We start from the raw sequence: 27,379 nt of genomic DNA on the forward strand, positions 1-27,379 counted from the left end.
ATTGCCTGTGCCCCTCTGAGCCTTGGTCAGCACACTCTTGAGAGTGGATGGCATCGCCTAGTCCCCTGCCATATTCAGGTGGGAACACTACACCCTGGCTTGGTCAGGGGGCAGGCCAGAATCTCAGTACAAAGGCAGGCTGCTAAGAGTTGGATTGGCCCATGGAAGTGGAAGAAAGCCTAGGAGTCATTTGTCCCAGTAGTTCCCAAACACCAGACGGTTGACTGTTGCCTTAGAACCACCCAGGGGGCTTTCCCAGGCCCCAGCCCTGGTCACCCTGGCTTAGGAGGGCGGGAGTGGTGCCTGGGAATCTGTGGTCGAGCCCCTCCCGCAGGTGACTCAAACGCACACGTATGCTGGCTGGGAACAACTGCCTGGTTCTGGTCTCAGCTTTACTCCTGACTGCCCGGACGGTGAATGTCTGTCTCAGATGGCCTGGTGGGGGCGGTTGTTTGGGGGGAGGGTGTCCGGAGAGGGCATCTAAACCAGCAGGTCTTCAGTGGCCTCCAGTTAACGGGACTGTGCATAGCATGCCATTATGCTTCTGAGTTTGTTTTGGAAAGGAAGGGACTCTAATGAGCTGGGCTATTACTCTGTGGCTTCGAGCTGCTCCTGCTCATGGCTGGGTGCCTCCCAGACAACAAAGGGAGTGTGGAGTGGGGAGGTGTCTGCCACTTCTGAGAAGCCTAACTCTAGGCCATCAGGACAAAGAAGGAAACTGGGTCAGGAGTGAGCTCCTCGTCTCTGGGGACAGTCAAGCAGAGACAGGGACCACTAGCCCTCAGAGATCTTGTACAGGGGGTCCCTCTAGGTCTGGCCTCTGAGACTTCATGGCTTTAAGATGTGTTTATTACATCCATCATATTCTGATGGAAGTTGGAGTGAAATTGTGTGATATTTGGGGGTTGCTTTAAAATACTCCAGAAAGAAAACCAAAAGAGGAAAAAAAAAAAACTAATGGTAAATGAAGCAAGTGTGGCAAAATCTTGATAACTGTCATATGTGATAGTGGGTATATAGAGTTGATTATGCTGTTTTCTACTTTTGTGCATATATAAAGTGTTCAAAATGAAAATTTAAAATGACATTTATGAGGAAATTCCCTGGTGATCTAGTGGTTAGAACTCTGTACTCTCACTGCCAAGGTCCCAGGTTTGATCCCTGGTCTTGGAACTAAGATCCCACTAGCTGCATGGCACATACAGAAAAAATTTATGAAAATGACAATTATTAGACTTTATCATAGATGCCCAGGGTTTAAAAAAAAACAAAAACAACTGTACAAAAGGATAGTGAGTGGAGGGCAGGTCTGATTCTCCTCCCCAAGCCTCCTGCTTCCCTTCCCCAGGCCTCAACTATCCTACGAGGGCTGAGCCTTCTTCCCAGCATCTTTGGTAGCTGTCCAGAGATTAACCCCATGTATACAAGCCTATCAGCTGAGAATTCTCATCATTATTTAAAAGTAGGATAACACATCCATGTGGAACAAAATTCAAAAGCACAAGAAGGTGTGCAGTGAAAAGTTTCCCTCCAGCCACCCAGTTCCCTGGAAAGAAAGTGAAGTTCGCTCGGTTGTGTCCGACTTTTTGCAACCCATAGACTACACAATCCATGAAATTCTCCAGGCCAAAATACTGGAGTGGGTAGCCTTTCCCTTCTTCAGGGGATCTTCCCAACCCAGGGATTGAACCCAGGTCTCCTGCATTGCAGGCAGATTCTTTACCAGCTGAGCCACAAGGGAAGCTCTGCAATACTGGAGTGGGTAGCCTATCCCTTCTCCAGCAGATCTTCCCGACCCAGGAATTTAACTGGGTCTCCTGAACTGCAGGCTGATTCTTTACCAACTGAGCTATCTGGGAAGCCCCAGATCCCTGGAGGTGACTAAAATCACCAATTTCTTATCTGTCCTTCAGAGACATTTAATGTACAGTTGACTCTTGAACATTGCAGAGGTTAGGAGGGCCCACCTCCGTGCAGTCAAAAATCTCAAAAATTGTAATGTCATGTAATTTATAGCCAGCCCCTAGTGCTATCCCCTGTTCTCCATCTCCAGATTCAACCAACCATGAATCTTGTAGTATGTATTCATGGAAAAAAATCTGCATGTAAGTGGTGCCCTGCAGTTCAGACCCCTGTTTCAATGGTCAACTGTAGTTCATGTCTGTATGTATATATAGGCAACCCTCTGTATCCACATGAGCTGATGCTACTGTATGTACAGCTGATAGGGCTATTACTATATAAGGGACTTGAGCATCTGCAGATTTTGATACCCAATGGGTCCTGGAACCAATCCCAGTGGACCTTGAGGGACAATATCTATACGGCTCCTTAAGTGCTAGAATATGAGAGACTCTGTCCTTCGATTTTCTCTCCTCCCTCCCCCCTTCTCTCCTTCCTTCTCACCTCAGCTGCAGAGCTGAGTGAATAAATTTCCTTAAAATATCATCACCAGTACACGCAAGGCCTTTCTCTTACATTGTCCTCTTTGCTTTATTTCCCCTTCATCGCATTCCTTTTTCTCATAGGCACCTGTGGTAGTGTGTCTGATAAATGTTTTTGCATAATGCACTCATTCTCATTAAAAAAAACTATGGTGATTTTTCTGTGTATGACTGTGGTTACTTTACATCAATGCGTATTGTATGGCTAATCCAGCTCTATTATTTTATCACAGGATACTGTTTTCAAGCTCGTTCCACATTTCTGTGTGTGCACCTGGATTGTTGGGTGTTTCTGTTGAACGGGATTCCGTGGCTGGAATCCGTGTGACTTATCTATTCCCTTAGAGATGGGTGCCAGGGCTGGCTCCGGCACCACTGTCCAGACCACAGTGCCCCCCACTGTGTCTGTCAGTGTTCACTCCCAAACTTCGCTCCCAGCCCTTGAGATCGTTTTCTGTTAGCCCACGTACATCTGCCTCGTGTTTTCAAATATCTGTATGGCATTTCCAGTTTCTTGGGTGTTCCAGAGTTTATCTAGCCTATCATCTCTCTGTCCACAGACTTATCGCTTGTTTCCAATCTTGCACCGTCTCAAACAAGGAATAACTCTATGCGGTTGTTAATCTGTCAGTTGTGTGGGCACATCTCTAGGCTAAATTCCTAGAAATGGAATTGCTGAGGCGAAGAGTCTGTGCATGTGTCATGTGGACAGATGCCATCAAAAAGTGTGAACGCATCCCTTTCCTATCCTCTTTTGGCATGAAGATTTCTTTGAGGCTCAGAGAGGGTGGGCAACCTGGTTGGAAAAACACAGCCTGTGAATGTTGGCACCAAGACTAGACCTCAGAAGGCTGGGCCTGGGCAGTTATCTTGCCAAGGCACTTCACTGGTTCCCATGTGTCCCAAGCTTTAGGGAGTCTGGGATCTTCCCTGTAAGTCCGGGAAGGTCTTGGGCTCTTCTGGAATGTTTCTGGTACGCAAGACACCTCCCTGCCCACCGATCTGATGAGGGGTCAGCCCAGGAGCTCTGTTCCTGGGGACCAGGGTCTCGTCGCCATACGAAGGCCTTGGGAAGATGCTGCTGGGCCGCTGTGGCTCCCTTGACCCCTGCCCTGTCCCTCCTCCCCTGCAGCATCTTCATAAATGGCTCTGTCAGAGTGAGACATCCTTGGGAGCCTGAGTGGTGTTGCTTGGATACAACTGGGCAACAGATCTGGGTTATTTAAGGGAGAGGGAGAGTGGGAGGGAAGGGGTGACAGCCTGTTTATTCAGGGATGGATGGTCTTCCTGCTGCAAGATTTGGCAGATCCCCTCGCGCCGCCCCCATCCCACCCTGCCTCTTTAGTTTCAGTGTCCAGGGCCTGGGATTCTGCAGTGAGACCCAGCAGAAGGCCACTGGGCACTTCTTACTGATAGCAGTGGGGGAGGGGATTTTCTGTGCGTTTGGGAGGCACTATGCAAATAGGGGAGGGGGAGAAGGGAGGAGGTGAAGGCAGAGGGAGACACCTCAGAGGGAGTCTTCTTTTCTCCCTCTCTTTTTTAATATTTATTTTTTATTTACTTGGCTATGCTAGGTTTTAGTTGCAGCATATGAGATCTAGTTCCCTGACCAGGGATCAAACCTGAGCCCCCTGCCTTGGGAGCTCAGAGTCTTAACCACTGGACCATCAGGGAAGTCCTTGGAGGGGATCTTCTGATGATGCTAGCAGCCATAACTACTGTTATGTTACTGAGCTTCTTCTTGGACAGCAAATATGGGCTTTGAATTTGTTAGTTCACCTAATCTTAAGTGAAGTTGCTTAGTCATGTCTGACTCTTTGCGACCCCATGGACTGTAATCTACCAGAGGAACCTGGTGTGGGATTTTCCAGGCGAGAGTACTGGAGTGGGTGGCCATTTCCTTCTCCAACCTAATCTCAAAATCTTATCGAAGTGTGTGTGACTATCCTGATTTTATAAGATTTTTTTTTGGCCTCACCATGCAACATGCAGCATCTTAGTTCCCTATTGTTTAGCCGCTAAGTCATGGCTGACCCTTTGCAACCCCATGGACTGTAGTCCATCAGGCGCCTCTGTCCATGGGCTTTTCCAGGCTAGAATACTGGAGTGGGTTGTCATTTCCTTCTCTAGGGGATCTTCCTAATCAAGGGATCTAACCAGAGTCTCCTGCAGTGGATGTGTGGAGTCTCAAATATTGGACTGCCAGGGAAGTCCCAAACATTGGACTGCCAGGGAAGTCCCAATCCTCATTTTCTAGATATGGAAACAGAGGCTCAGAAAAGCTCAGAAACTTGCCTGAGTTCATATAGCTCAGAAGTGGCAGAAGTGGAATTCAAACTCAAGTCTGTCTGATGCCAAAGTCAAAACAGATCTCTTTACATCACTGAGCTGGTGGGACATCCACTTCCACTCAGAGCTAACTTGATCCCCCAGTACCCCAGTTCCCACTCCACCCTGCAGGAAACACATCATTTTGAAATATCAGTTTACTGGTCTGCCTGCCCTACAGACCTGTGAGCACTTTTGGCAAAGTGGGGTCTTCTCCCTGAGCCCAGGTTCAGGCACATAGTAGGTACTCAACATTGCTGCTTGGAGCTCAGATGCTTGAGCAGCTCACCTGAGGCAAATCCTCTCTCTCTCCCTGATAGCCCTGCGGGGACCAGAAGACAGTGTTCTGCCACTGAGCCTTCTCTGCTCCCACTGAGCAGACCCAGAGCCTTCAGCATTTCCTGGGCTGGGCTCCAGATCTCTACTCCTGTGCTGTCTTGCTGGGAGTCAGCACCCATGTTCCCTGGGCAGGTGTGACCTGATCAGCAGGAGTCTACAGAGGTGTAGGGTAGGGTGATGAAGGCTGCTAGGTATCTGTCCCTGTGTGGCTTGGGAAGGAAAGAAGTTAACTCTTTCAGTGCCCCAACTTTTAGAGGTTATAGCTCCAACTGGGCTGGGCTGAACTGTGCGGGGAGGTGGAAGTAGGGAGCTGTGGCTTGGGAAATGGGGAGAGACAAGCCAGCTGAGCTGTGCAGAGGGACAGGTCAACACATGCGTGGGTCCTGGGCTTGTGCTGTAGTCAGCACTGTCCCCTCATCCTCCTCTGAACCCCAGTACAACCTTACACTTTGCGGAACATTATCACAGCCTGCCTTCAACCACGGTTATCCATCTAATAATGATGAGCATAAAAGCCGTTCTGTGCCAGGACAGTGCCAAGTACTTTGAAGTCATCATCCCATTTAGGTCCCTCAACCAACCACCAGCTCAGGTGAGTGAGGTGTGCATCTAACCTGAGGGTTAGAGACTCCCATCATTTCCAAAGTGGCCCACCAGTACACTTTTCTTTACTATTCTATTGTATTATTTTCTTCCTAGCTAAGTCACTTAGGAATGATCTTGCTTCTGTTGTTATTAATATTTGCTTCTTTATTGTATCCCCCGCCCCCACTCTACTAAAATGTCAGCCTCATGAAGGCAGGACCTTGTCTGCCTCATTCACTGCTCAAGGCCAAGGTTTTGGACTATAGAAGGGGCTCGGTAAATGTTTGTTGATTGACAGTGAATGAATGGGATATCTGTTGAATGGATGAACCAAGATTCCTTCTCTCATTTTCTTCTGATGGAGCACTCTCCTTGTAGTACTTGAGGAATGTTCTGGAGGTAGAATCACCCTCCTTCCACTTGTCCTGGGCACTCTTTAGTCATGCTCTGAGTGGTGCTGGGGTAGGCCTCTAGGTTCTCTTGCCCTTGGGACCTCACTGTTCTTTGAAGCATTTTCGAACTGCAGGTCACAGATAAAATCAGTTTTGTGCACTGCAATCAGTAAAAACAAAAAGAAATAGGATAGGATACATTAGAAAGTATCAGCGTGCATCACATGTAGTAAAGCTAAGCATTTTTTATATATTTATGTCTCTGTATAGCTGGTGGTCCCAAAGTAAAAAATATATATATATATAGTACATAGATATGTGTATATATATTTGTATGTGTATATATATATATATGTATTGCTTGGAAAATCCCATGGACGGAGGAGCTTGGTAAGCTGCAGTCCATGGGGTCTCTGGGAGTCGGACACGACTGAGCGACTTCACTTTGACTTTTCACTTTCATGCATTGGAGAAGGAAATGGCAACCCACTCCAGTGCTCTTGCCCGGAAAATCCCATGGACGGAGGAGCCTGGTGGGCTTCAGTCCATGGGGTCTCTGGGAGTTGGACACGACTGAGCGACTTCACTTTGACTTTTCACGTTCATGCATTGGAGAAGGAAATGGCAACCCACTCCAGTGTTCTTGCCTGGAGAATCCCAGGGACGGGGGAGCCTGGTGGGCTGCCATCTATGGGGTCGCACAGAGTCGGACACGACTGAAGCGACTTAGCAGTAGCAGCAGCATATATATGTATAATTGATTTACAATATTGTGTTTGTTATAGGCCACGATAATCTTGTGTTAATACAGCAAAGTGATTCAGCTATATATATATATTTTTTCAGATTCTATTCCACTATAGCTTATAAGATGTTGAATATAGTAGATCTTGTTGCTCATCTATTTTATGTATAGTAGTTTGAATTTGTCAAGCCCGTATGCTTAACGTGTCCCTCTCTCCCTCCCGCTTTGGTCATCATAAGTTTGTTTTCAATGTCTGTGAGTCTGTTTCTGTTTTGCATATGGGTTCACTTGTGTCATAGTTCAGATTCCATGTATAAGTGGTATTACACAGTATCTGTCTTTTTCTGACTTCACTTAGTATAACATTCCATCCACATCGCTGCAAGTGGCAATTATTCATTCTGTTTTACGGCTGAGTAATACTCCATCGTATAAGTGTACATCTTCTTAAGCCAAATGTTTGTTTAAAAAAATTTTTTTTAGTTTATTTTATGACTGTGCTAGGTCTTTGTCGAGCTTCCCAGGTGGCTCAACAGTAAAGAATCTTCCTGCCCAAGCAAGAGATGCAGAAGATTCTGGTTCAATCTCTTGGTCAGGAAGAGGGATTCCTCCAGAGGAGGAAATGGCAACCCACTGCAGGATTCTTGCCTGAAAAATTCCATGGACAGAGGAGCCTTGTGGGTTACAGTCTCCTGCTTCTGCTGCTGCTGCTAAGTCGTTTCAGTTGTGTCCGACTCTATGCGACCCCATAGACGGCAGCCCATCAGGGTCTACCGTCCCTGGGATTCTCCAGGCAAGAACACTGGAGCAGGTTGCCATTTCCTTCTCCAATGCATGAAAGTAAAAAGTGAAAGTGAAGTCACTCAGTCGTGTCCGACTCTTAGCGACCCCATGGACTGCAGCCTACCAGGCTCCTCCGTCCATGGGATTTTCCAGGCAAGAGTACTGGAGTGGGGTGCCATTGCCTTCTCCGGGGTTACAGTCTACGGGGTTGCAAAAAGTCAGACATGACTGAGCGACTGAGCACACACATACGGGTCTTCATTGTTGTAGTGAGCTGGGGCTTCTCTACCCATGGTGCAAGGGCTTAGTTGTGCCACAACTTGTGGGATCTTCCTGTACCAGAGATTGAACCCATGTCCTCATATTGGCAGGCGGATTCTTAATCACTGGACCACGAGGGAAGTCCCTAAATGTTTGTTGATGGGCACTTGAGTTGGTTCCATGTCTTGGCTATTGTAAACAGTGCTGCTGTGCACCTTGGGGTGTATGTATCTTTTCAAATTAGAGTTTTGATTTTTCTGGATTTATACCCTAAAATGTATTTTTTACGTTGAATCTCTGTCAAAAAAGTTTGAACCTCGTGTGTGAATTTGGGAGGTAGGAGATGCTATCCTTGGACCTAGACCCAAATGAAAGCCAACCAATGAAATTAATAATCCTGCTGATAATTATTAATATAATGTCAATTACTGGCCATGTATCCTGTGCCAAGCAGGAGTGCTCAGGCCCCAGCTTCCTGCATAGAGGTGATGGGGAAGGAGTCCGGAGCAAACTGAGATCCTGGAAACAAGGAAGGCTGCCTGGAGGAGGAAGACCCTGAACTCAGCCTCGAAGAACCCCTTGGCCCTGGCAGGTTTGGGACTGGGTCAGAGTGTGAGTTCAGGTGGCAATAACAATAATGGTAACAATAGCTTCAGTCAGTGAGCTCCGGCTGAGTGGGAGCACCGGCTGAGTGCCAGGCACTCCTTTAATCTTCCAGACATTTTCTGGAGGCATGAATAGCTCTTCATACCATTTTGCAAACAAGGAAAAGAAGACTTGGTGAAATATGGTGACTTTTAGGGTAGGGGTTTCATAGTGGTAAAACTGCCAAGGTTAGGTCCAGGGCAAGTCAGCCCTCCTCAGAGCCTGGGTCTTTCAGCCCTGACGGCAGAGGGAAGGGCCTGGACAACGGAGGGCTCCTGGATGCTGGTGGTGGGACACTGGGCCTGGAGGAGCAGCCAGGGCAAAGGGGAATGGTTCTGTGTTGGGGCTCAGAGACCACGTGGCTCTCAGGGAAGAATGCAGGTTCCAAGACACCTGTCCTGGAGGGCCCACATGGGTCCCAGTCTTGGCAATAAGGGGGAGCAGAGCCAGGACAGCACCCTCCCTGAATTTGTTCATTCCCTGGGCCCAGTGTCCCCCAGCCTGTGGCAGGCTTGGCACGCAGTGAGGAGCAGAAAGAGCAGTAGGGCCTGTTTCTCATCTTTTGTCAAGTCTCATCTCTGTTGATTTGAACCCAGCTCCTCTGCTTTCCAGTGAATTGTTTCTGCCTGTCAGGAAATAATTCTTGGCTTGAGTGTTCCCACAAGGGAACTGGATGTTTGCACAGCTTATGGTTCTTCGAAGGGACTGAATTTGGGACTTGCTTGCCTGGGCAGAGGGGCTGTGGATGGCCACTGGTGATTCTCTTGGAAGCGTGAGTAATGGGGTGGTTTACTATCCTTTGCAGTAGCAGCTTGCCTGGTTTTGGATGGTGGTGGGTGAGTCTGTGTGTGTGCTACACTTGCCCACATACACATGCATGCTCACTTGGACATACACACTCATGCCCACTAGACATACCCACACAAACATGCACATTCTCATTCACATCTCTGCAAACATACATGAGCAACACAAGTCCGTATGTGTGGATACATGTGTTTACACGCAAGCACACGGTTGTTGCAGGGCCCCCACTTTAGATGATAAAGGGGTGTTCTGGGTGTTTGTGCATCTGGGGGTGGGTGGTGGCAGTGCTGGTTGGGGTGGCGGGTGAGTAAGGGCGGGTCTTGAGCCATCCAGTTTCTGAGATCCTGTTCTGGGACCATTGATCCTTTATCTGGGAACTTTTGGGCTTCTGCTCTGAGTGTCCAGACCACTCCAGGGGCTTCTGTGGCAGTCTGCACTGAGAGTATTGGCTGAATTGATTCTTCCCTTCTGCCTCGGGTTGGAGAGCAAAGGCAGAGTGGCTTCTTCTGGGTATACCTAGGGCTGCTGTGTCCTTTCCTTTTTCTCTTCTTCAACATTCAGTCCCCGTCCCCCTCCCAGGTGCCAGGGGTAGGGGGTGGGGAAGGAAGACAGCCTGCAGGCTCTCTTGTGGTTGGGGGGAACCCCTAGGATGCTGCTCTGAGCAGGGACTTGGCAGAAGCTTAGAGGCTGAGGGTGGCTTGCTGAGGCTGGACACTGTGGACTGGACACCATCTGTACTTGTCTCTGAGATAACCTTGAAACCCTCATCCCTTTACTTCTGGGGTCTATCAGCTGAGCCCAGAGGCTGTCCATAGGAGCCAGAAGGGCTGTGATTCTGGCTTTTCTGGAGACATCTCTGTCCTGGGCTTTTTGTTTGATTCAACAAGAACACCTACTGTGTGCATGGTGAACACAAAGGAATGAATGACCAATGTGCCGGGCACTGTGCTAGGGACCGAAAGACAGTTCAGACATGGACTTTTATCCTCCAGGAGCTCAGTCTCGAGAGGCAGCCAGCCATGGATCCCAGCACCTGAGGGAGGAGGAGGGATGCGTGTGCATGTGTGTATGTGTAAAGGTGTGCGCTTAAGCACAGCCTTAGTACACATGCGCACCCCTACCATGGTCCTTGCCGCAAGGGCACATTATCCTGGAACTCAGCACGCTCTGCCTGATGCAAAATCTGGAAAAGACTTAGATGCTGGGAAAGACTGAAGGCAGGAGGAGAAGTGGGCAACAGAGGATGAGATGGTTGGATGGCATCACCAACTCAATGGACATGGGTTTGAGCAAACTCCAGGAGATAGTGAAGGACAGGGAAGCCTGGCGCGCTGCAGTCCATGGGGTCATAAAGAGTCAGATATGACTTAACCACTGAACAACAGGAACAGCACCCTCAGTATGGCAGGGCATCAGAGGGGAATCTGCAGGGGCGGGGGGTGGGGGTTGTGAGGTTGTGCAGAAGAGTTAGGAAGGGAGCAGTGCCTAAGGATGGAGCCACAGTGTGCCATGCGCCACACCAGGGCATCACAGGCCCCAGCTCCCTGACTTGTCAACACTTTGAAGGAGGACAGGCTGTCCTCTGGCTGAGGGACTTGAAGACAGATTATGTCACAGACTATACAGGCAGTAAGGTATGTATCAGCCTGAGCCTTGCTCTACTGGTCTCTGAAGGTAGATCTGCTTCCCAAGGCCACTCCTGGGCTTCCTCTGCTCCTCTCCTCTTCACACACCTTGGATGGGACAGGAGGAAGCCCACACATTAAAAGAGGGGTAATAAAAGTAGTCATCTCATAGAATCACCCAGTGAAGTACTTGAGACCTAGGTGCTGGAGGCCTGGTAAGAGCACCATAAACAACAGCCATTCCTCCTGTCTTTCTTTGTTCCTGGGCTCACAGGGGCTGCAGGGCCTGCATGTCCCTCCCCTAGCCCAGTGCCTTCTGGCCTGACTTTGGAGAGAGGGCAGGCCTGCACTGCCTTCATCACCGGGCAAACTTGGACTTCACTGACTCCCGCTCCATCCCTGCTTGTGGGCAAGGCAGGCAGCGACAGGTGAGGAAGATGCAGGTCCCCAGTGCAGGGCAGAGAGAAGGGGCAAGTGACTCACTAACCACAACCAATTTCGTCTCCCTCAGAAAAACAGTGGTGAGAGAGTGAACGCACCAGCGTTCACTTGGAGGCGCGCACCCGCCGAGGGCTGGCAGGGACTGCTGGGCGTTCCGGGGGGCCAGGCTGGACTGCTTCCCCCTGTCAGGGGAGCCGGGGACAGGCCCTCCTGGGGGTTAGGATTGTGCCTGTCACTGCAGGCAGCCATGGGTGGGGACAAAGGGACCTCTCCCCTTCCGAAGTGTCTGCCGGGTTCTTCCCTTTTTGTCTCCGGGTACTGAGGGTGTCCAAGGTTTGGGAGAAGCCCACCACTGAGCGGACAGTCTGCTCTTAAAGGGCTCAACCGTTGACTCCTGTGGTGGCGAGGTCCAGGGAGAGCAGTCGCCTAGCCCAGGTTGCACAGCAAGGGAGGATTCTTCCGGCGCCCGCCGAGGCTTGGCTTGGCTTTAAAAAGCAGAGAGCGGCGAGGGCCCGCCGATCTCCCGGGGAGCCGGAGTCTGGGCGGGGGTGTGGCGCCGAGAGCTTTTGCTTCTTTCTCCTGCCAGGGAGGCTGGATGTAGGGTTTGGGCTTCTTCCAGAAAGAGCCGAACTCATGACAAGGGAAGCGGAACTGGTTTCCCAGGCGGTCTCCCCCGCCCCAAACTTTTCCTCCTAGGCGGAGGGTGGGCTGGGGGAGGGAGGAAGAGGGGCCGAGAAAGGTGGGGCCAGCCGTTCCCTCTCCCCCAGGCAACAGCTGCTCTGGAATGCCAATCCGGATGCTGCTTGGTGAGTGTGTCTTTAAATCCGAGACCCCCGCCCCCCTCGGCGGCTGGGGCCCGGGCTCTGGCTGGCTGGACTACGGCCGGCGCGGTGATTGGCGGCCCCGCCCGGTCCGCCCTCGGCGTGGGGGTCGCGGGGCACCGGGAGCCGAGTCGCGCGCTCCTGCTGGGGTGCGCGGCTCTCTACTCAGGCGAGCGCGGCCTCCTGCGCTTGTGCCCTCGCCTCGTCGCGCCCGGCCTGCCAGCCTCCGGAGCCGCCTCTGCCCACGGATGGGCTGGGGAAGTTGGGAGGAGCGAGCCGGAGCCAGTACCCGGCGCGACCCGCCGCTGCCTAACTCGGCGCCCGCAGCTCGGACGCCGCGCGTCTGCCGCAGGAGTGCGGATGCCCCCCGGAGCCACGGGCTGGCAGGTACCGACGCGTCAGGACCCGGGGCGGGCGAGCGAGGGCTGATGAGGGACTCTTCTCGGCACTCCCGGGCCGGGGCTGCTCCGACCATCCACTCCCCATCCCCTAGATCACAAGCCTCCCTGGGCTCTGTGGAGAGGAGAGATCCTGGCCCCCACAACGAAACCCGCACGGGATCGGTGCCTGGGAGAGAAGCGGAACCACACATTAAACAGGAGTTACTGAGTCGTTCTATCTGTCCGATTCTGGGCTACGCACTTTCTCCAGGAGCTTTCTCTCCGACTAGGGTAGGTGTGGGATGACGACACCTCCACCCTTGATGGCTGGTCCTCGGGCGAGACCTGAGAGCTGGGCTTCCCATGCAGCTGCGGCGAGGCAAGCAGCCTCATGTTCCACACCTGAGGTCCCTGGGTTCCTCTTTAGGCACTTGAGGTCCATGGAACTGGGAAGAGTCCAGAGATCCCAGTGGGTGCAAGCTTTGATGTTGGGCCCCATCTGGTTCTTTCCTTCTGTAGGCCTGGGTCTCCCAGGGGAACCCTTTTTTCATCTTCAGAGGTTTTTCTTGAAGGGGCAGGCGGCCTGTCAGAAAGCAGAGTGCAGTGTCAGGGAGACTGCTGCCCTGGACTCTTAAAAGCATCCAGGACCTCTTAGGGAGTCAGAAATGGAAGAAAAGCTCCCCTGACTTCAGGAAGCTTCCAGCTTCTCGCTCTCTCCACCAGAGTTCCAAGCAACAACTCCTTGGCTTCCTGAAGAGCAGCCTGGACCCAGTGACAGCATCTCTTAAATGCCAGGCACTGGGCTCTGCCAAGGAGGATGGGAGTGGTGGAAGGAGTTGGAGGGTTCTTCCCTTAGGTGGCTTAGCCCCACTGTGCAGCCAGGTGGGGGCGGTGATAGGGGTGGGACACAAGGCATAAACACAGAGAAATATCGTTACTATAGGGTTTCCATACCAGTCCTGGACTAATAGTAACTGGAAATACCAAGAGAATACACATGATTAATTGCTGAATGAGGGACACAGGCTGTAATTGCCAGGGAAGCTGGGATGCAATTCTCATGCAGCCATGCAAATATGTTTGAAATATTCTTGTTCTGCCTCCGTACCCCTCCTTTCTGATTACCCTGCTGCTTAGGACCTCTCACCACCTCCAGGGACAGGGAGCAGCAGAAGTGTGCCCCAGCCCCACTCCCAGTTTTTTTTTTTTTCCTGCTGACTGAAGCTATTCTGGACTTCAGGAGAATTACGTTTGGTTTCTGGGGTCAGGCTGACCATAGGACCTTCCTAGCTTCCCTGGGGCTTCTGAGGTTTGGGGTCTAGATCCAGCCTTACAGGAGGAAGTCCTCACTTCCTTTCTGAAGAGCCTCTGTCTGTGGCGGCTGGAGATGAGCTTGGCAGGCTGGAGCCAGACACTGTTTCCTGTGAGCGCAGACGGACAGTCTTCCTCTCCTTGGCCATTGGGGTTGGAATTGGGGTGTTGGAAGTGGACAGGCCCGGCAGAACTGGCTTGAGGTTAGTGGTACCTGGGGCATCTCTGACCTCACCTCTGAGGTTCTGCTGTGCCTTGGGCTCTGCTCCCTCCCCCATCATCCCTGGCAAGATGTCCTGGAACACTTTGTAGAGGTGGCAGTGAACTCATGCCTGTGGCCTTGGACACTGTTCTGGGAGTGGGAGTTGCTGAGCTTACTCTTTAGCCCTTGGCCGGCACTGTGAGTACTTGGGTGAACACATACCCACCTGCTTCCAAACAGGTGGCGCCCACAGGGTCACCCAGGAACAGGTGGGGAATGCTGGTGTGGGCAGAGATGTGTGCCAACGTGCTCAGGTTTATGGCTGCGTGGGCTTGGCCGGTGAGGAACTGGATACAGTGGACATGAGAGCAGACCCAGGAAGACAGTGGAGGTGGGCAAGCAACTCAGGGCACAGACATGTGCAGGGGCAGACGGTGTGAACACACAAGTGGGGACAACGGATGGGCTGCAGGTACTGTACAGACAGATCTGTGCCATCGTGGAGACTTGGCTGGCAGAAGTGGACAGATGTATTGGTGGGCCCAGACGAGCACAGACAGGGATGTCAGCTGACATTCACTGTCGAGAGACAGGGAGCCACATGGATGTGACTTGAATCCCTGGGCAGACATGGAGTTGGCTGTGAGCACCTGAAACACAGACACTTAGACCTGCTGAGTCACCGGGCAGCAGACGGCAGAACACAATCAGAGGTGGTACCGAGAGCTGTGGTGCTGGAGAAGACTCTTGAGAGTCTCTTGGACAGCAAGGAGATCAAACCAGCTAATCCTAAAGGAGATCAACTGATACTGAAGCTGAAACTCCACTACTTTGGCCACCTGATATGAAGAGCTGACTCATTGGAAAAGACCCTGATGCTGGGAAAGATTGAGGACACGGGGAGAAGGGAGTGACAGAGGATGAGATGGTTAATGGCATCATTGACTCAATGGACATGAGTTAGAGCAAACTCCAGGAGATAGTGAAGGACAGGGAAGCCTGGCGTGCTGCAGTCCATGGGGTCACAACGAGTTGAACAGAACTTAGTGACCAAACAGCAGCAACCAAGATGTAGTCCAAGGCAGGCGTTGTTGAGTTTTTCCTGTGACTCTGTGGCAGCGGTGCCTGAAAGTTGACTTGTTTGGGATAGTGGCTGTGCAGGTGCTGAGTGGTGTGGCTTCATTTCTAGACTCCTGCTTTGGGGTTTGGAGACCCCAAAGAGCTCAGGAGCCTCTGTTTAAACCTGAGAATTCTTTGACCTCCCTATTCTCTAAGGGCTGGGCGCATGCCTTAAGCACCGGCAGAGGCTCCTTGAACTTTGGGGTTCATCTCCTCTAGGTTTGTACAACTTCCTGAAGTGAGACTGTAGGGCCAGGGTAGGGGAGGAACCTGCTGGGGACTCCCCTTCTTAGCCCAAACCTGAGGGTTTCTTGCAGGGAAGGGACAGTCCGGGGGCAGGGGGGGAGGGGGAGGGGAGAGAAAGAGTAGACTTGCAGTTGGATCTTTGGTGAGACCTTTGCTCTCTAGTGTGGACTGCCCCTCCCCCAAACCTTGGACTTGGACAGGGAAGGGCCCTGACCCACCATTTGGCTCTGGCCCAACCTGGAGATGGGAAATAAAGTTGACACTAACTCACTGTGTTACCTGGGCAAGCTACTCAATGTCTTAACTCATCTTTAAAGTGCAACCCCTCATCTTTAAATGGGGCCAGTAACCCCTCACCCTTGGGGTGTGGCGAGGGTTTAATGTGAATGGAAAGTGTGTGGCCCAGGGTCTGGCACAGAGCAAGCCCTGTTGGTGGAACTTTGGTGATGGGACTTGCTCAGTGGCCAGGACCCCCCAGAGCTGGTCAGCAGCCAGGTGGCCAAGCCCTGGGAAGGTGAGCAGCCCAGCACCTCTGATTTGAAAGCTCGAGGGCTTTGTTCTCACCTCTCACCCCGCAGTTGCTCCTTAGCCCCTGTGGGACCTCTCCATGCTTGCAGGAGGCTGTATGAAGCTTGGGCCTGGCCTGCTGGCTTCTGGGAGGGGAGCCAGTGGTTTCCTAAGAATAGCCCCAAATTATGGCTCTGCCTCCCAGCGGATAGCTGTGTACCTCCCCAGTCTGGGCCAAGGGGCTGGCAGATGGGCCTTTTGTGTTTCTTGTAACTGGCACTCAGCACAGGGTCGAGCTTGGGAGCAGCAGGCTGGATCTGGGCAGAGGCCTTGCTGTTCTTCCTAAGTCTTCTGCTGGGACCAGGGAAAGAGAAGGCCCAGGGAGAACTAGCATTTAAAACCCCCGAGTTCCTCTTCCACTCAGAGCTTGTCCTGACAACTGACCATCTTCATACCTGCAATACATCTTAGTGATTAAGATTACTGGGTCCAGACCCAGATCACTAGGGTCTGAATTTTAGCTTCCTTCCTCACTGGCTCTGTGGCATTGGGCAACTCACTTAACCTCTCTGTGCCTGATTCCCTGTGTAACAGGATTAATAATAGTAACTCCCTTGGAAGAATGTCACAAAGATGAAAGGAGGTAGCCTATGGAGTGCCCTCGCAGTAACGTGTGGCTCATAGTAAGTGCTCAGTAAACATTCGGTGCTGCTCTTACCATGATTACAGTGATCTCAGCAGAGCCACAGGCCTGTGAAACCACAGAGGCCAGGCTGTTTGCACAGTGCCTCAAGGTGAGAGGGCCCCGGGATGCTATCTTGGCTCCAATTCCTGGCCTTTCGTGCCCCAGGTTCAGTGTGGGGTGCAGAGGACCCAAGGTGAGTGAGACTTGGTCCCTGCCAGGTGAGGGAGGCACCTGTGTACATTCTACCATTGGTACCTGCTGGGGGCCGTGTCTGCTATGGTGAGAGCTGAAGGGAGGGAAGGGCTTGCCTGGGCACGAGGTGATGCTTCGGGGGGCTTTGAAGGATGGCCTAGAGTTTGCAAGGATGAAAAGGGCTTCCCAAACAGAATGAGCAACCCATGCAGAGATGTGGCCTCTTGGCATGTCTAGGGAACATGAGCAGATCCACAGACCTGGGGTGGGGCCCAGGTTCAGCATTCCCGGCCTGTGATCTGCTGTTCCTCCTACACTGGGCTCAGAGGCAGTCCTGGCCTCCCTCTTAGGACATGAGACGCCTAGAGGCCCCTCCTTTTACTTTAAGGAATCGCTTTCGCTGTCTGTCTCTCCATTCTCCAGGGGACCTCCCTGCCCTCTTATGAAGGCCTGCCAGCCCTCTCTGTGTGTTAGTTGTTGTGTCTGGTTGTGTCCAACTCTGCGACCTCATGGACTGTAGCCTTCCAGGCTCCTCTGTCCATGGGATTCTTCAGGCAAGAATACTGGCGTGGGTGGCCATTCCCTTCTTCAGGAGATCTTCTTGACCCAGGGATTGAACCCGGGTCTCCTGCATTGCAGGTGGATTCTTTACCATTTAAGCCACCAGGGAAGCCCTGCCAGCCCTCCCTGGGACCCCTCATTTTTGAGCTGGGGGCTCCAGACTGCCCCCATTGCAGCATCAACATGCCTATTTTTGCTCTTAGCTGAGATACCTATAGGTTAACAGATCCCCTTTCTCAGGAATGAACTGAGGCCTTTGAAACCTCTCCTAAGGAGAGAATGTCTAATAGTGGAATTCCTGGACCTTGGAAGCTGTTTTATTTTCTGTACCTGACGTGTACTGGATTTTCAGCCCCTGCTTGGGCTGGAGCTGAAGCATGCTGATGAAGGAGAGACATGGGGCATCTGGGGTTACCTTCATGCCCATGGCAGGCAATAGGGAGCATCTGGGAACTGGGTGTGCCGCTCCTGACCCTGTGGGCTCCCAGGGAGCAGGGCTTTTGGAAATTCCAGGCAGAGGGAGGGTGTGGTGCTAGGACGGCTGTGGGTCCATGGCTGGGCTTCCCGCCCTCGCCCATGAGAAACAGGCCCCACTGCCAAGAGGCTGGTGCAGGGGCATTTAGGGGGGAGAGAAGTGGGTGCCCTCAGACGACCCTGGGCTTTGCCGGCCTCTACATGCTGCTGGGCCCTAGGCTCTGCTGTCTGCAGGCGGTGGCCTCTGTCCGGGCCCTCCCCAGAGTGGAGACAGGGCCAGTGGGTGTTTTTGAAGATTCTGTTTAGAAAGCACAGAGGGGAACCTCTCCTCCTCTCTTCTTTTCCTGCAGAGCTCAGGAAGACGTGAATCCCTCTCCTGCCAGTCACAAAGAGGCTGGTGGATGTGTCTACTCTGACTGCCGTCCTGTAGTTGCTGAGGCCTTCTCCTTGGTCCCTGAGGTTGGTGCTGACCCCTCGTTTCCCTAGGGCCCTGATTGGCAGGGCCCAGAAGACCTCATCTAGCCTGGATCTGATTGGGCTCATCCCCATCCCCATCCTGGCTTTAGCCTTAGTTTGACCACTTTCTTGCTGATGCTCGGTCCCTGCCACGGATGCAGCCCTGTCGGTTGATGGAGTTCACAGCCTTCAGGAGTCCCTGCAGGTGCTGCTCTGCTGGCTCACTCTGGGGTTTGTGGGGAAGCTCTGATTTTCAAATACCCTAGAGAAAAAGACCCAGAGCCCTCCCTGGAGGTAGAGGCCCAGCATTGCAGAGCCTTCTGGGGAAGTCTAGAGCAACTCTCTCACCTCTCCTGGGCTCTAAATCAGGTCTAAGGTGCAGGTGGATAAACCCGGGACTAGCAGTTGACTGCTTCCTCTGAGCCCAGTTTTCCATCTGCAAAATGGGCATAATAATGTTTCCCTTGTCTGCTTAAAAATTAAAAAAAAATGAGGTGAAATTGACTTGATATAAAATTAACCATTTTGAAGTACAGCTACAAGTGGCATTGAGTTTAGTCACAATGTTGTGGCACCACCTCCGTCAAGTTCCAGAACATTTTCATCACCCCAAGGGAGACCCCCTTCCCCATTAAGTGCTGGCTCCCTTCCTCCTGCCTTTATTGAGGTGTGTGCACCATAACATCCACCCAGCCTACAGGTGCAGCTGGCTGAGTGTTGGTGAATCCATGGGCATGCAGCCCCCACCCCATCCATGTGGGCACACTTCTGTCACCCAGAAGTTTCCTGGGGCTCCCCTGCAGTCCGTGGTTGCTCCCGTGCCTGGCCCCAGGCCGCTTATCCCCTGTCACTCTGCTTTTGCTTTTTTCTAGATTTTCACATAAGTGGACTCATCCAGTTATCAGGTATTTTTTATTTCTGCCTAGTTTATTCAACATGATGTTCTTTTTTTTTTTTTCCAATTCATTTTTGGCTGCACTGGGTCGTCTTTGCTGTGTGTGGGCTTTCTCTAGTTACAGTAAGTGCAGACTTCTCTCTAGCTGTGGTGCATGGGCTTCTCATCGCAGTGACTTCTCTTATTGTGGAGCACGGCCTGAAGGTTTGAGGGCTTCAGTAGTTGTGATGCTGGAGCCTAGGTGCCCCAAGGCGTATGGGATCTTCCCAGACGGGTGTTGAATCCTTATCCCTTGCGCTGGCAGGCAGATTCTTTTTTTTAATTAATTTATTTTTTATTGAAGGATAATTGCTTTACAGAATTTTGCTGTTTTCTGTCAAACCTCAACATGAATCAGCCATAGGTATACATAGATCCCCTCTCTTTTGAAACTCCCTCCCATCTCCCTCCCCATCCCACCACTCTAGATTGATGCAGAGCCCCTTTGAGTTTCCTGAGCCTTACAGCAAATTCCTGTTGGCTGTCTATTTTACATATGGTAATGTAAGTTTCCTTGTTACTCTTTCCACACATCTCACCCTCTCCTCCCTTCTCCCCCTGTCTGTAAGTCTATTCTCTATGGCAGGCAGATTCTTAATCAGTGGGCCGCCAGAGAAGTCCTCAACGTGATGTTCTCGAGTGTCATGTCATGTGTTCTGGGAGTGTATTCCTTTTTTCGTTGCTGGATATGTATCCCAGTGTGTGTAGGACCCATAGCTTGCTTACCGAGTTCCCAACTGATGGATGTCTACCCTGCTTTTGAAAATGTTTTCAGTTAAAAAAAAATTAAGTAGTTATCTTTACAAAGGATTCAGGTAGTAGCTTCCTAGAGAGAGGGAGTGAAATGTGAAAGCCCTTCCATTCCTTACTTCCTCTCTTGGCCCGAGGTGTCCCTGTCAGCCGTTCGTGGACATCCCCCAGTCATCTTTCCTGTGCCTCTGTGTGCATTTGTGTAGTTTTACTTTGGGGACAGAGAATTGTACTTGGCCCATGACTCTGGCTCTGGGGCCCACTTCACTTAGCGCTTTGTCTTGGGGGTGTTGCCAGCACAGTTATCCAAGTTCTCCACCTTCCCTGGGAGCCATCCCTGAGCTGAGGGCCCAGAGGTGGGGGTCCTGGGCCAGGCAAACAGGTGTCTACTCCTCCCCCGCCTCTGGCTCCAAGCTGGGGCTCAATGAGCCTTTGCGGGAGACAGAATGAAGGCTTTGTGGAGGTGGTCAATTCCAGGCAGGTTTCTAGAGGAGGAAGGCATTGGGACAAAAGGGGTCAGCCTGTTATGGGTAGACGTGCACTCCGGCTGGCTTTACCAGCGCCTCCTACGCAGCAGCTGCCAGCAGGGGCTTCCTCTTCCTGTCTCTGTGAAGTGTCGCTGGAACGGCCGAAGGAGAGGGAGGTTTGCTGGGTGGACAGAAGATGGACTGAGGCCTCCCTTCTTGTTGCAGCAGAGTTGCCCCTTGCTGAGGCTGGCTGCAGGCAGCATGCTGGGGTGGGGACCCTCTCCTGCGCTGCAGGCTGTGCTGGGCGTGTGTGGGTGGAGGGCGGGGATGGCAGCTGCCTCCCCAGGAAGGGGGGCTGCCTGTGCTCAGTTTCGGAGTGCTCCTGCCTCTACCCAAATCCCAGCCAGTTGGGTCACTGGGGTGCTGAATCTTTATTGTCATGCATCCTCCCTTGACGCTGCCTTTGAAGTATACAAGAATCACATTCCCTGCTTACTTACTGATTGGTTGTATTCATTGTTTTTAAGTTTTTCCCAGTTTAATAATTCAAAACAGTGCCTTAATACTGTTCAGGAGATAGGAATCCTGAGTTGTGATGTCCCAGGGTAGCCACCTGCTCACCCCGGGAGGGCTTAGCTTGTGACTTAGGGTTCCCTCTTAGCCTCTTCTGGCTCCAGAGCCCTTGGGGACAGTACAGGGGAAGGGAGATGTGGAGTGGGCCTGGCAGGGAAGCCATGAATAGGTGGGTTTGTTCATTTCTCTGTGATTTCTCTAGCTTAATGCTGTTCAAACCTGGGTAATAGGTCGACTCCCCTTCCCCCACTCTTAAAAACAGCTTTATGGAGGTTTAACTCACATGCTGTACAATCAGGCATTTAAGGTTTACAATTCAGTAGCTTTCAATGTATTCACAGAGGGGTACATCTGTCACTACAGTCTCATTTTACAATATTTTCATCAGCTCAGAAAGATACCTCGTACCCATTAGTCATCACTCCCCACCCTCCAAGTTTACTGTTTGTGTCTATAGATTTGCTTATTCTGGACATTTCGTATAAATGGAATCATAAGTATGTGGGTTTTTTGTGGCTCTTTAAAGGAAAAAAAGCCTCACTTGTTTATTTGAATTTTCTTAGAATATAACTTAAAGGTACAAATATAAAACTAAGTGTAAGTGCCCTAGACATGTTTACATGGTTTTTACATAACTATAAAGCGAGCATGAAATGAAACCAGAGTAAAACTAGTAAAACCAGAAAGCCAGCGCATTTCAAATGAACAATGTTAATTTAATTGGAAGGATGTGAACTGAAACGAAATTGCCATTGTTGGGTTGATGGCAGAGAGCTGGCGCCTTCTGTTTGCCCCGCTTCTGTCTCTTGCGCCTGCTGCGCAGAGGGGCCTTAAAAAAGGGGCTGGCTGGCTGGTTTGGGGTAATTCTGATTACAGTTGTCCCTCCGCAGCGTCTTTGGCGGTGGCAATGGTTTCAGGACCCCCACGGATTCCAAAGTTGGATTCTGAAGTCAAAGAAGCTGAAGCCCTTATGTAAAATGGCATAGATAGTATTTGCATATGACCTATACATATCCTCCCCTGGCTTTTAAATCTTCTCTAGATTACTTATAATACCTAATATAATGTAAATGTTATGTAAATAGTTGTAAATACCATGTAAATACTATGTAAAAAGTTGTCAGCATACAGCAAATTCAAATTTTGTTTCTTGTAACTTTCAGGAGTTTTTTTTTTTTCCCCAAATATTTTCCTTGGATGCAGAACCCAAAGATGTGGCTGGCTGACTGTACTAACATTTGAGCCTGAACTGCCAATGAGTAATCCCCAACTGTCTGTTCTAATAGAACATCACTTGATAACCTGGAGCGCTGGCTCATTTGATCAAAGATAAGGCTGAAATAATGGTGTTATCAAAATCTGCATGTTGTGGCTCTTCAACCCACTTCTTGTGGGAATTTGGCCCAGAGGTGGGCTTTGCTCTGTTTACGTGGATGAACATAGTCCTGACTGCTAAGAGACCAGGCTTTTGCACTGGGCATGTCCAGGCTGCTATGGTGGCTCAGTTTTCCACCCTACACCCCTTCTCTTATTTGAACCACAACCTTTGTTTGTGCAGTGATGTCATTTGGCATTCACAAAGAAGGAACTGAATCGTAAACGCAGGAGCGGGCTCGAGCCCTAGATTGCACTGTAGCACTTGCTTGGGAGAGAGAGTCATTTGGATGCATGGACATGCTCTCAGTACTTTTTTTATGAGGTGAAATTCATATAACATAAAGTCGACTATTTCAGAGTGTGCAGTTCAGTGGTATTTTGTATATTCACAAAATTGTGCAAATGTCATGTCTACCTAACTCCAAAACATTGAAAAAAATCTCTTATTTTATTGTGGTAAGAATACTTAACATGAGAACTACCCTCTTAACAAATTTTTCAGTGTATAATATCGTTTTTGACTATAAAGGTAATGTTGTGTAGCCGATCTCTAGAGCTTATTCTCCTTGCTTAACCAGAACTTCGTGCCTGTTCGTTAGTAACTTCCCATTTCCGCCTCTGTCCAGTGCCTGGCAACCACCGTTCCACTCTGAGTTTATGAATTTGACTATTTTAAAACAATTTTATTTTATTTATTTATTTTTGGCTGGGCTGAGTCTTTGTGGCTGGGCGGGGGCTTTCTCCATTGAGGTGAGCAGGGACTACCCTTCTGCGCACAGGCTTCTCATTGTCGTGGCTCCTCTTGTTGTGGAGCAGGGGCTCAGTAGTTGTGGCTCGAGGGCTTAATTGCCCCATGGCATGTGGAATCTTCCCCGACTAGGGATCGAACCCGTGTCCCCTGCATTGACAGGCAGGTTCTTATCCACTGTACCACCCCTGGAAGTCCTGAATTTGACTATTTTAGATACCTCACATAAGCGAAATCATGTAGTATTTGTCTTTCTATGACTAGCTTATTTTACTTAGCATAACAACCTCAAGGTTTGTCCACGTAGCATACTGCAGAATTTCCTTCTTTTTAAAGATTGAATAATATTCCATTGGGATGCACCAACTGGCTTTGGTAAAGTGGTAAAGAACTCGCCTGCCAGTGCAGGAGATGTAAGAGACTCAGGTTTGATCCCTGGATCGGGGAGATCCCCTGGAGCGGGGCATGGCAACACACTCCGGTATTCTAGCCTAGAGAATTCCATCCACAGAGGAGCCTTGGAGGCTACAGTCCATGGGGTCACAAAGAGTCGGTCGTAACTGAAGCGACTTTGCACACACGAACAATATTCTGTTGTGCGTTTGCACCACATTTTCTTTATCCACTCCTCCAACAATGGACATTTGGGCTGCTTCCACCTCTTGGCTGTTGTGTCCGGTGCTGAAGTGAGCATGGGTGTTGTGCTGATACCTCTTTTGAGATTCTGATTCAGTTCTTTTGGATAAATACCCAGAAGTGGGATTGCTGGATCATCTGGAAGTTCCATTAATACTTTTAATTTTTAGGAACCTCTGTGCTATTTTCCATTCCCACCGACAGTGTGCAAGGGTTCCAATTTCTCCACATCCTTGCCAACGTTTTGTTGTCTCTTTTTTTGATAATAGCCATCCTGACAGGTGTGAGGTGATATCTCACTGTGCTTTTGATCTGCATTTCCTGGATGATTAGTAATGTTCAACATCTGAGACATATTCATCACCTCAAAGGAAACTCTGTATCTATAAAGCAGTCACTCCTGATGACCCGCTTCCCCCAGCCCCTGGCACCACTAATCTGCATTCTCTCTCTATGGCTTTATCTATTTTGGACTTTTCATACGAGTAGAATCGTACAGTATGCAACTCTTTGCGTTTGGATTGTAATGTATGGATATACCATGCTTTGTTTATCAGTTATTATTTGATGGACATTTGGATTGCTCCTCCCTTTCAGCTGTTGTAACCAGAACATTTGTGTACAAGTATTTGTTTGGATACCTGTTTTCAGTTCTTTTGGGTATGTGCCTAGGAATGGAATTGCTGGGTCATATGATAATTCTATGTTTAACTTTTTGGGTTTGATATTCCTGAATTGGGGCTTCCTTGCTTGCTCAGACAATAAAGAATCTGCCTGCAGTACGGGAGACCTGGGTTCAGTCCTTGGGTCAGGAAGGGACCCTGGAGAAGGGAATGGCAACCCACTCCAGTATTCTTGCCTGGAGAATCCCGTGGACAGAAGAGCCTGGTGGGTCACAAAGAGTCAGACATGACTGAGCGACTAACACTTTCACTGTTCTGGGATTAGGTAGCCGTGATGATGGCACAATAATGTGAGTGTATTAAATACCACTGAGTGGTATAATTCATTTATTTGTTTTAATATTTTTATTTATTTATCTGGCTATGCCAGGGCTTCCCTGGTGACTCAGTGGTAAAGAATCCGCCTGCAACGCAGGAGACCTGGGTTTGATCCCTGGGTTGGGAAGATCCCCTGGAGGAGGGCATGTCAAGCCACTCCAGTATTCTTGCCTGGAGAATCGCTATGGACAGAGGAGCCAGGTGGGCTACAGTCCACGGGGTCTGAAAGAGTTGGACACGACGAGCGACTGAGTGCGTGCCAGGTCTCACTTGTGGCACGGGGGTCTTTGTTGTCATTGCAGCATGTGGGATCTTTCAGTTGTGTCCTGCGAACTCTTAGCTGTGGTGTGTGGGATCTAGTTCCCTGACCAGGAACTGAACCCCTGCATTGTGCGCACAGAGTCTTAGCTACTAGACCACCGGGGCAGTTCCTGAGTTGTATATTTTGTAAGGGTGAACTTTATGGGGCATGAATTAAATTCTGATGAGGGAGTGGGTGAAGGAGGGAAGAGCTCCTGACTCCCAAAGCAGATATCCTTGGAATCTGGATTTGAGTCCTAGTCTCAACTCTGAGAAACCCAGAGTCCTCATCACCTCTCGGGATCCTGCAGACTTCCTGGTTGGTGGGGACACTGGGTTCAGCCCCCTGGTCCCTGATTGGGATGGTGGGTGTGAGCTGCCTGCCACCCCGCCATACCTCATCCTGGCCCTTTCCAGCTTCTAAAAGAGAGGTACTCACTGTGAAACTCAGTTCCCTCAGTTTCCCCACCTGTGAAATGGGTCCGTGAGCAGCCAGTCATGGCTGTGGCCCAGGCTCTGTGGGCAGCAAGGCCTGTAGCGGGTCATACATGCTGCTGTGATTTCCCTCTGGCCTCCTTTCCCCTCTCTGACTTTCATACTGCTTCCCAGAGGGAGCCACACAGGCCTCTGGATCAGCTCTTCTTTCTTTTCAGGTCCCTGTGGCTTCCTTCTGAGACTGAAGTAGAGACTGCAGCCCCCCACCCTTATCTGTCCGCTCACTCCTCACTGCCCGTGGTTTCCCTTTGTCTCGTCTTAGGGAGTGGCAGGCCTGTCCTGTAGTTGTCCAGGCCAAACCTGAAGTGGCCCATGGTTCCTTTGTTTCTGTCACACCTCAGTAAGCCCTCTTGGCTTCACCTTCAGAATAGGTCCAGAGCCACACTGCTGGTCTGAGCCATCAGGATCTCCCGCGTGGTTGTGGTGGACTCCTAATAGGCTGTTGGGTTCTGCCTTTCTCTTCTGCCCTGTCTGCCGAAAAGACTCTTCTAATACAGCCCCAGGGTGACCTTGTTGAAATGTCAAAGTCTGATCAGAACAGTTCTCTGCCCCAAGGCCCCCAGTAGTTCCTCATTTACCTGCAGTGAAGGCCACTGTTCTTACTGTGGCCTCCATCTAGTACTCACATGCTCGCTCCCACCTGGCTCCAGCCGACTGGCTGCCCCATGGCTTCTTCAACACAATGGGAACCCCAACCGCAGGGCATCTGCATGGCTGACCCTGAGCAGGGATGCTTGTCCTCCCCAGAGTCACAAAGCTTGCCTTGTCACTTCCTTCTCCTCTTTACTCAAATGTGAAGCCTGCCCTGGATGCTCATCCACAGAGCCTTTTTTTTAAAATCACTCATCGCCCCCTGATATGCCATATATTTGACTAATTTATAGTTTATTTCTGTGTGTCAAGCTAGCATGTATGAAGCAGAAATTTTATTCTGTATTGTTAACTCCTAGAACAGTGCCCTTCATATTGTAGCTGTTGTTCTGTTACTCAGTCCTGTCTGACTCTTTGTGACCCCATGCACTGCAGCACGCCAGGCTTCCCTGTCCTTCACCTTCTCCTGGAGCTTGTTCAAACTCATGTCCATTGAATTGGTTATACCATCCAACCATCTCATCCTCTGTCGTCCCCTTCTCTTCCTGCCTTCAGTCTTTCCCAGCATCAGGGTCTTTTCCAGCACCAGCTGGCCAAAGTATTGGATCTTCAGCTTCAGCATCAATCCTTCAATGAACATTCAGGTTGATTTTCTTTAGGACTGACTGGTTTGATCTCCTTGCAGTCTAAGGGACTCTCAAGAGTCTTCTCCAATATCACAGTTCAGAAACATCAATTCTTTGGCGCTCAGCCTTCTTTATGGTTCAGCTCTCACATCCATACATGACTACTGGAAAAACCATAGCTTTGACTATAATACGGACCTTTGTTGACAAAGCAATGTCTTTGCTTTTGTAATATACTGTCTAGGTTTGTCATAGCTTTTCTTTCTTGGAGCAAGCATCTTTTAATTTCATGGCTGCAGTCACCATTTGCAGTGATTTCAAAGCCCAAGAAAATAAAGTCTTTCACTGTTTCCATTGTTTCTCCATCTATTTGCCATAAAGTGATGGGACTGGATGCCATGATCTTCGTTTTCTGAATGTTGAGCTTTAAGCCAACTTTTTCACTCTCCTTTTTCATTTTCATCAAGAGGCTGTTTAGTTCCTCTTCACTTTCTGCCATAAGGGTGGTGTCATCTGCATATCTGAGGTTATT

The 27,379-nt window shown here is 50.3% G+C and overlaps 1 protein-coding gene across 13 annotated transcripts in view; it reads left to right on the forward strand.

Moving 5' to 3' along the window:
- Positions 1-12,002: 12,002 nt before the first annotated feature.
- The window catches only part of PALD1 (phosphatase domain containing paladin 1), an 83,913-nt gene continuing 68,536 nt past the window's right edge, over positions 12,003-27,379 (forward strand). For 4 of the 13 annotated variants that reach the window (XM_070781782.1, XM_070781785.1, XM_070781786.1 and 1 more), the window contains exons 1-4: positions 12,263-12,603; positions 12,710-12,887; positions 18,244-18,352; positions 19,222-19,254. The gene's annotated coding sequence lies outside the window, so the exon portion shown is untranslated. Of the gene's footprint in view, positions 12,202-12,262; positions 12,604-12,709; positions 12,888-18,243; positions 18,353-19,221; positions 19,255-19,347; positions 19,368-27,379 lie in introns of those variants that run through there. The other 9 variants (XM_070781784.1, XM_070781788.1, XM_019954088.2 and 6 more) reach the window with 9 other exon arrangements.

Source organism: Bos indicus, chromosome 28 (genome assembly GCF_029378745.1).
Source record: "Bos indicus isolate NIAB-ARS_2022 breed Sahiwal x Tharparkar chromosome 28, NIAB-ARS_B.indTharparkar_mat_pri_1.0, whole genome shotgun sequence".
NCBI lineage: Eukaryota > Metazoa > Chordata > Mammalia > Artiodactyla > Bovidae > Bos > Bos indicus.